The sequence below is a fragment of the Camelus dromedarius genome, chromosome 8 (genome assembly GCF_036321535.1).
Source record: "Camelus dromedarius isolate mCamDro1 chromosome 8, mCamDro1.pat, whole genome shotgun sequence".
In the NCBI taxonomy this organism is placed as follows: domain Eukaryota; kingdom Metazoa; phylum Chordata; class Mammalia; order Artiodactyla; family Camelidae; genus Camelus; species Camelus dromedarius.
In genome coordinates, this window is record NC_087443.1 from 23,939,589 (window position 1) to 23,949,920 (window position 10,332).

Below are 10,332 nucleotides of genomic sequence, written 5' to 3' on the forward strand. Positions count from 1 at the left end.
CCATTGATTTCACAAGAACAAAATACAACAGAGAATTAAACTGGGTAGTAAAAGGCTTCTGGTAAATGATGCATTTTTCCCTTTATCTTCTGTTGATTTATTTTCCCAAGTTTTCATTTGGCCGAGATTCTGTGTCTACAGAGATCAATTTACCAGAGCAAATGGATAGCTGATTACATCATACTAGGCAATCAAGAAGGAAAGCTTTGCATGTGCACTCTCGTGTAGGTGTGTGTAGGCTGATCCTTTGAAATAGACCTTGCAAGATACTGTGATGGACTCTAAAGAATGTGATGATTGATTGGGAAGTGGGTGGGAGAGGAAAATTTGAGAATGATGCCTCGATGTCTTGTTTGGACATGTGAGTGCACAGTTACATCTTTCAGCAAAATCAAAAATACAGAAGCAGCAGCAGGTCTGAGAGTGCAAAGTAATGAGTACAGCCTTCGACAAGCTAAGTTTTAGGTGTCTGCGGGATATCACAGTGATGCCCAGTAGGCTGTTGGATATATGGTTTAGTGCTCAGGAAGGAGGTGTGGGCTGGAAAGGAGATTTGGAAGTCATCAACATCATGTCAAGGGCTTGTCAGGTCGAAACTGAAGTGAAAGCCCCAAAATTCATTTTATATCCAACAGACCAAATAAAATACCATGAAATTCTTTGTGCAAATGGTGCATTTCTGAGAAATGGTATTGCTAGAGTAGAAAACTTTAGTGTTTTAAAACTCGTTGCAGCCCCTCTGGGAAGTGCAGCTTTTGATAAATGATAATACTGTCTCTATCCCTGTGCCTCAAAATCTGTATTTAACCAGGTGAAGGCAAAAGGCAGGTAATAAAAAGAAAATAGTATACAATATTTTAACTTAATAAAACCAGCTTAGGTATTTCATCCTGGACTCTAATTATTGATGTAACTTTTAAGGAAAGGGAGTTATGAAAAACAGTGGGAAAAGGAAGATTGTAAATGTGTGTGTGCGTGTGTGTGTGTGTGTGTGTCTGGTTCTTTTTATTGTACTGAAATACAAATAATAGAAAACTTAACATTTTATTCATTTTGAAGTGTACATTCAGTGGCATCAATTATATTTACAATGTGCAGCCAACATCTCTCTGGGAAGTTAACTGCTAAATGGGTACAGGATATCCATTCAGCATGAAAAAAAAAAAAAGTTCTGGAACTAGGCGATAGTAAATGTGTTTCCGGCCAAGTTTTGTCTTGAAAAAGAGCAAGGTAAAGTAAAAATGGAGAGACTTGAGATCTAATCTTGCCCTTCCAAGAGTGAGATCCGCCCCTGTGTTTAAGCCATCTCTCAAGGCTTAATTTCACACTCTATAAAATGAGATCATTGTGTCAAAACTATAGGGTTGTGATGATAAAATCAAATTATGTATGTGCATGTGTGTGTGACTTATCCCCAAATTTTACATTTAATACATGTTGCTTTATTTCAACTGCTGGTCTCTGCATCTGAAGCCTAAGTGGGAGTTGGTGTGTGTTGGACCTTAACTGTCCAGCTGTTCGTTGTCCCCTGGCAGTGACGTGAACCCCTGGGAGTTGGGCATCACACCAGGGAAGTGAAAACAGTTGAATAGCAACAAGCAGTGCAATGAATGGCAAAAGCTGACTGTGCTTTAATGGCATAAATACAAGTTCATTTGTAACACATATATAACCGCATAAGTAGATCGTGAGATGTGGCTAAAGGACTTAGGATCTAAATAAAAGATATCCACAGAATTTGGGAAGAAGATGCTGAAGAGGTGTGTGATTTAATCAGTAGGAGATAATGAGGCTATAGTTGAAAAGTCAGAAGCAGGTATCATACTGAGGAATTAGGAGATAGATGAAAGATGGGAGCAGGATGTGGAAGGCAGAAAAAAGGAGAGAGAGTGGGAGAGAGAAGATGCTGGTTTAGTCAGATTTAGACATTCAACGTGTCATCTTTTTCTAGGGAAAGCTGCCAAGTGATGTTTATCCAAAAGTCAGTGGAAGGACCAGCTAGTCAGGAGAGTGGCTTGGCTCTTCCATTTCCTGGAGACAGGAGGGGTCCTGTAGGCATGAGGGGAGGGGTATGACTGTGCATCTCAAAGAAGGGAAGGGAGAAAGAATGTCACCTATTGACCACAACCATGTCAGTGTAAGTCTGTTCATCAAAGTTTAGAACTACAAGTAGATTTTAAATTAAGCCAGAAAATCAACTTTTCGAGTCATTGTTTATTCACTCATGCATTCACTTGCATACACACTTATTTGTTTAATCAACAAATAAAATTTGAAAATCTACTATATGCAAAGTCAAAGGTATTCCGAAAGTTTTTTGTTAGGTGTTGGGTGACAGGAAAAATAGGAAGAGGGAAAGACAAAATTTTAGTGTGATAGCAAGGGCTTGACACAAACATAGGAAATTCAAGAATTGAAATCCATTTTCAGATGTACCTAAAGTGAAGTCAGAAGGCTCCCACGAGCTTCCCCAAGTGTGCTGTTCTCACCCAGGTAGAACTCACTTTAAAATAAGCATCAATTACAAAGCCTGGTTATAAATTTTTTGAAACTTAAATCATATTTCCTCAAAAACACAATACCATGCATAATACATAATTCTAATGTTTTCTCCATAAATACCTCATTAATCCCCAATCTAGCAGGGAATAAAACTATCAGGGTACTACAGGTAAGCAATGAATCTTCCTGTGGTGTCCTGAGGGCTTCAATTTAGAAATTCTGCCTTAATTGGATTACAGTACAGTTACAGTTAACTGTGGAAATTCAACCAAACAACACTAGGGGAAAAGTTAGAGTGGGGCAGATATGAAAAAAAAAAAAAAGAAACATTTTAAGTAGAAAATGTTCCCATCTGACATTTTACTCAAAGAGATGATGGATGTCCAAGAGTCAACGTGAAGTGGCGGCATGAGACTGTGGTACCTTCAGCACATCTCATCCCGATGTACCTACCTTTCGTAATGTGAATGCTTCCCACTGCTGAAAGTGATTCCTGAGTTAAAGACTCACAGGAGGCTTTTGAGTGGGAACGTTCTGTGTATGGAAGGCAGAGCCACTGTCATGTCTCCTGGGAACTTCTTTCATCTTTAAGATTTATCTCTTGGAAGTTGTTGGCTTCCTCTCCATCATAATGGGTTTTCTCAATAAGAAAATCTCTTCTTTCTGCTGGAAAACTCCCACTTCTCTCCTCGCTGACCCAAATTTTCTGACTCTCATATTTGGATTATTAGTACAACCAAAATTTTGTGGCAGTTCTCTGAGTGGTCCTGTATGTGCTCCCCTCTCAGGGACACCAACCAGGGGCAGTACTTCTCAATTCTTTCTTAGATGCTTTCTTTGACCATGTATTCCCAAACTGAGATGATCTCATATACTAGAGATTTGATGTTAGCACTGCATCTACATTGTGAGTTTAATAGATATTTGAGGACTAGATAAAGTTTATAGCTCATAGTAAGTATCGCGTCCTTTCTACAAGGACATTTTTCCCTACGAATCACCTGCCTCAGTGGCAGGGTCCACATGTCAAGGTTTCTGTATCAAAAGCAGACTCTAGCTCAGTCACTGAATCCCTTTACCCGTAATGGCAGCAAACGTCTAGGATCAGAAGTGAAACTGCAGCCCCTGCAAATGATGGTGGTAGAAAGGTCTTTGTTTTGGATAAAATGTAGAAAGAAAATCTTTGACCTCTGGTGGAAGAAAAACAGTGCCACCAGTAGGCCTGGCATGTAGCCTGTGGTTGGTAGGTGCTGCTTTGGAAGACGTTGTCCAGAGTGAAGTGGGAAACCCCAGGGGTGAAGAAGACCCCATATTTCTTGATGTGGCTCACTCTATATATTTGAACCTAAATTATATTATTACAGTGTCATTATCTTATGAACGGCACAGTAAGATAAAGCATAATCAACTTCCAAAGCAATGCTTTCTTAGGTAGAAATTTTATTTTAGATGTATTTAGATACAGAGTTTTTGTATATATCATGCTGCTCTATTCTGTAATTTTTTGAATATTCAACATCTTCTCTTTCACTGCTGGGTCATAGTGTTTGATGGCATTTTAAAAGGCAACTAAACACATCTAGTTCTAGCAATGTGAATAATACATAAACCCTGATACAACGATGGCTTTGGCCATGCCTGCCCATATCAGGCAATAACCACCTACAACACAAGTAGCTCCTGGCCTGCTGCCTGGATGGTGCATATTAAAACACTTCATCGACTCTAAGGGATATCAGACTTCAGGAATTTGTACTATGTGGGAAAAAAAAAACCATGAATCTTAGAATGTTTGAAATGGCATAGATGAAATAGAACAATTTCTCTGCTTTTATTGTGATAAACTTAACAAACTTAAGGATAGCTCTGGTCTAGTCAAGTGACATGCAGATATATGGGACAAGAATTAATTCTGAGGATGTTGATTCTAACATGTTGAAATTTGTCACCATGACAGGCAAACCATTACTCCGAGGGATTTTCTGTCTGTACCTGGTAACAGATATCCAGCTTTCCATTAGAGAAAAAAGACAGTGATGCAGCGAAATCTTGAGCACCTAGAGGCCAAGCTGCCTTCCAATGACACTGATGGCTAACATCTGCATAGAGTGCATTGCATGTTCCAGGCTTGGTCATGCGTTATTTCTGCTAAACTTTGTAGCAATCCTAGGAGTTAAGAATCATGGTTAGCACATTTTATTGATGAGGAACTGAGGTGCGGAAGGCCTAAATATCTCACTTAATATCCCATAGCTAGTAAACGGAAGGGCACAATTCAAAATGCAAAGCTGAGGCATTTTTCGCTCTGCTGTGCTGTCTCCTGGCAAGTTAGCTTGGGCCAGGATCTTTCTCTGTATGTGCCAGGTGTTCATAAATTAGGCATTTGTGAGTTGGGAAGTCGCTCTGCAACTTTGGCTTTCTATCAGAAGCCGTCACAATTCTCTACTGGCTTCACTGTGGACCGAGTTAAGGCAGGTGCATTTGGTATCAGAATGTTTGAGATACAGTGGTTGAAAAGCATTTGTTTGGCCTTTTTAAAAATGTATTCTTCCTAGAAGTTTTTACTTGATGGACTTTTTAAAGTATTTTTCAACTACAAATTGAATAGAGTTTAAATAGTTAAAATTTTAGTCAATATTAAAGTATACAATATTAAAAACACAAGATTTTAATTAATTTAACACAAGAAGGTAATTTAATTACCTTCTCTTGTTGCCCACTGCTCCAAGGGTAAAGCACTGTCAGCACTTTGCTGTGTATCTTCTATGACAATGTTTATATTCATATCCAAATAAGGTGTAAGTTTGGTAAAAATTATACCAAACTCTTCATATTGTTGATGAAATGTGCCTTTTTATTTCACCAATACAGTATCAAAACAGAAACTCAGTTTGATCTGCTTTAGTTTAAAGGAGAAGGTTTTGGTTTATGAATTCCAAGGAAGGATTGAACAATTGACTATAAGATCAGAAGGTGAAGTTGGGCCTCAGTAGTGCTCGAAACCAAAATTTAGAACACTCTTCTCTAAGTTCAGATTCTTGTGTAGTGTCAGCTGGATTGTCTCATTGCAAAGCAAATAACTTTGACATGAAGGGGATGTGGCTACCAATAATTCCCAGATTCCTCTTTGTCAGTCCCACTTTGAAAACTCTATGGTGTGACTCTGGTTGGTTCAGCTGGGGTTCGGTATCCATCTCTGGATCAATCAACCGTATGTAAGAAACTGAGGAATCCTGATTGTCACATCTTTGTTCAGATATACAGTCTGGAGCATTCAACAGTGGCCTACAGGACAGGATCATTAAAATATGCCAACTTCCATCTTAAACCACATGGTTGGGAGCAGGAACTGGATGTGGTTTTGAGAAGTATTGATGGTCTCTCTACATCTCTAAAAAAATCACAAGGATAAAGGTTATCTGGATGAGCAAGAGGATAGGAATCCATTAAGCAAAGTGTGAATGTACCATAGATAATTTATCATCTTTCTAGCAGCGGTATTCATCTTAGCTCATATTTTTCATCATTACAAATTTTTTTTTAATTTTATTGAAGTATAGTTGATTTACTATATTGTGTTAGTTTCTGATGTACAGCAATTCAGTTATATATATGTATGTATGTATGTATATATATATATATATATATATTCTTTTTCATATTCTTTTCCATTATGGTTTATTACAAGATATTGAATATATTTCCCTGGCCCATAGAGTAGGACCTCATTGTTTATCTATTTTATATATAGTAGTTTGTGTCTGCTAATCCCAAATTCCTAATTTATCCCTCACCCATCCCTTTCCCCTTTGGCAACCACAGGTTTGTCCTCTATGTCTGTGAGTCTATTTCTGTTTTGTAAATAAGTTCATTTGTATCATATTTTAGATTCCACATATAAGTGATATCATATGGTGTTTGTCTTTCTCTTTCTAGCTTCACTTAGTATGATAATCTCTAGGTCCATCCATACAAATTTTTTTTTATTCAAGTATAGTCAGTTTACAATGTTCTGTCAATTTCTGGTGTACAGCATAATGTTTCAGTCATACATATACGTACATATATTCCTTTCCATGTTCTTTTTCATTATAGGTTACTGCAAGATATTGAATACAGTTCCCTGTGCTATACAGTAGGACCTTGTTGCCTATCTATTTTATATATAGTAGTTAGTATTGGCAAATCTCAAACTCTCAATTTATGCCTTTTCACTCGCTCTCCCCCTAGTAACCATGACTTTGTTTTCTATGTCTGTGAGTCTGTTTCTGTTTTGTAAATAAGTTCATTTGTGTCTTTTTAAAAATATTTCACATATAAGTGATATCATATGGTATTTTTCTTTCTTTTTTCTTGCTTAGTTCACTTAGAATGATGGTCTCCATGTCCATGTTGCTGAAAATGGCATTATTTTATTCTTTTTTATGGCTGAGTAGTATTCCATTGTGTGTGTGTGTGTGTGTGTGTGTGTGTGTGTGTGTGTTTGTGTTTGTATCACACCTTCTTTATCTATTCATCTGTCATGGGACATTTGGGTTGTTTCTATGTCTTGGCTATTCATACAAATATTTTTCATTATTATAAATAATGCTATTATGATCATCCTTGAACACACATCTTTGTGTCCAAGTAAGCATTTCTATAGAATAAATTTGTAAAAATGGAACTGCTCTTTAAAAGAATTTTTAATTTGATTGATACTATAAAATCCCCACTGAAAGGTATTTATACCAATTTACATGACCACCAATGATGAGTGATTATATACCTCACATATCCCCTTAAAGTTATTGGATACAGTTAACTAGAGGGAAATCAAACACTTTCTTAAGTGGATTATAAATTCATCACCTCAAGATAAATACTGAAATTTCTAGGCTCTGTCTTTTTATTTATCTTCAAGATATGTGGTTTTGAGAGTGAATTGGCACTGAATATGAAACTCAATATTAAATTTCAGAAAATTCAGGGTTTATTTTCACCAAGGGAGGAAAAGCAATTAAATCTCAAGACTGAGAAAACACTTCACCTCATCATGGAATATGCTAGTGGAAGAGATGTGTTTGATTACCTAGTGGCTCATGGCACATGAAACGAAAAGAGGCTGGAAGAAAATTCCACTGGAAAGTATCTGCTGTGCAGTGGTGCCACCAGAAGTGGATTGTTTATAGTGACCAAAAGGCAGAAAACCTGCTCTTGGGTGCTAACACGAACATCAAGATTGCAGACTCTGGCTTCAGCAACAAATTCACCTTTGGCAACCAGATGCATAATTTCTGTGGCAATAAGTTTGCTGCTCCAGAACCATTCTAGGACAAAATTTAAGACAGACCTCTATTGGAGGTGTGGAGCCTCAGGGTCATCTTATATGCAGTGGCCATCTGACCCCTGCCTTCTGATCTCAAGGAGCCGTGAGAGCAGTGACTGAGTGAAATTTACCATATTCCCTTCTGCTTGTCCATGGAGTGTGAAAACCTGCTCAGGAACTTTCTCATTCTCAATTCCACCAAGAGAAGCATTCCCACCAAGAGAGGCACTTTTGATCAAGTTAAGAAAGATTCATGGATAAGCTGGGGTCATAAAATTGAACTAAAACCTTATGTGGAGTTACTCACTGACTGCAAAGAGCCCTGGAGAGCTGAGTTGATAGTATCAATAGGTTACACGTGGAAAGAGATCAGGGATGGGCCACTGATGGGCCAGAAGTCCGAGGTGATGGCCACCTCTCTGCTCCTGGGACACCAGAGCTCAGAACTGGAGGGCTACACCATCACCTCGAAGCCCCAGCCTTCAGCTAATCTGACCACCAGCAGCAGTGCTTCCCCAACCCACGAGGTACAGAACTGCCTCTCTGCCAACCTCAACCAGTGGGATTTCAGCGATCACGCTGGTCCCGTCATTCCCATCTCTAATTCTCAGAATTCTCAGGGTAGCAGTACAGAAAAAGGTGGCAGCCATCAGAGGACCAGGAATCAGAACAAAATGCCAGTAGCACGGCCAACATGCCCACCACTTCCTTATTGTCCTGGAGAGGAAGAAAATAACTCCTCTAAAACAGCCATCTCTCCACCAGCAAAAGCTCAAAACAGGAATCCCCGAATCTTGGTGATGGCCGGTCTCAGCCAGAAAGAACAGAGCCAAACCAGACTAAGTTCTGGCGCCTCCGTGTCTTCGACTTCTGCTGTGGTCGGCAGAGCTTTGCCCGTTTGCACTAGAAACCCACAGCAGCCTTGGTGCAGCTCAGCCAGGGCTCAGGAATGGTGAGGTGCCTTAGCATGGCCCCATCAGCATGTCCCATGTCTCCCCGAAATGATGGAGCCCCCATAAGAAACTCTTTCCATGCTGAACAATTCTGACATATACTCAACCAGCAGCATTTGCCCTGTGGGAAGACCTCAGCCTCTCCCTGTAGCGGTGATCAGGGTTGGCAGACCTAGCTGGGGATGCTCACACTTCACATGGTGCGCAGCAGAGGCAATGATAAAAGAATTTCAGTGAGGCTAAGTGCTGCTCACTCTACATAGAGTATGAAGACCATAAGCTCATGGAGTCTATTGGAAGATCTGTAAGGTCCTGCATGCAAACAGCTGCCAGTGTGAGCTAAACAAAAAACACTTGCTGCTCTGTGTGTATAGCTCCCAGGGCCAATAGGACTACATTCAGTGGAAGATGGACGTGTGCAAAGTGCCACCGAGGTCTCTCCATGGGTTGGACATACATGGATATCTAGCATTCGTATGGTCTTCAGAAACATTGCCTCTAAAACACCCATGGAGTTTAAGCTTAAAAAGACTGCCAGGAGCCACTAGGGAAACAAGAAGAGAGGTAGGCTGGCCCCAGCTGCCAGGCCAGCACTCTGTCCCCTCTGTAGACAGCTGTGTTTCCTTCTGGGCCACTTCTCTCTCCTGACTTTCTCTGTAATTTCTTGTTTTTGTGGCAGAGAGGAGATTGTTCTATTGAACTAATGAGAAACCATCCAAATGGAAACACACATACACCTCTCTCTCTCTCTCTCCTCTCTGCTGTCCTGCTACTAACTCATAATGTCTATCAGCATTTCTTTGAGCTGATCTGAGTAAACCGTTCTTTATAATAGTAGACTAAGGTTAGGTAGCAAATGCACTCACATCATGCCCTCTGGAGCCAAAGGGAAGCACATAGATATAAAAATCTCTGGGTCAGATGGTTTAAACTGTAATCACTTAAAATCAAGGATGGCATGAGAAGACAGGAAAGCACTCAGCTACTTCTGCAAAGAAAAATAAAATTCTTTTCTCTGGAATAAATAGAAGCCAATAAAGCTCAACCAAATGACCTCATGAGTATAAATGTTTTCTGGGCAAAATTATAAAGTGCTAAGATGAACACATCTTACCTATTGCAATAAAGCTGTTCAATAGTAAGAGCACCTGGATTCCGTAGATCTAGGATAAATTAAATATTTTATCTTCTAAGGAACAATAATCAGTTAGGGAGAGTGAAGGAATTGGCTTTATTTGATATATGATTTACTTTCCTGGCCATTTCCATGAGCCACCTTTTGGGGTTGACTTTTCAATTCGGCTGCTGTTGTAGCACCGGGATCCTGAATTATGAAAAGAAAAGAGTGGTTTCATTTAGGAAAAGTAAATATTCCAGCAGCCATGAACTCAGGATTTAAAAATCATTCTAACTTGCTGAAAGCAAACAGACCCAGCATAGAGTGAAGTGAGAAGCAAACGGCAGAAATACCTGTGTGAGTCCAGTCACTGTGTATGTAGCACGTGGTTCCTCTCTGGCTAAAGGAGGTCACATCTTCACATCTTAAAATCAAAGCAAGAAGTAATGTGC

General features: G+C 39.4%; 1 pseudogene; it reads left to right on the plus strand.

Annotated features, from left to right (window-relative positions):
• LOC105092496 (serine/threonine-protein kinase MARK2-like) overlaps nucleotides 1–8,546 on the plus strand; it is a 63,710-nt pseudogene extending 55,164 nt beyond the window's left edge.
• The last annotated feature ends 1,786 nt before the right edge of the window (nucleotides 8,547–10,332 follow it).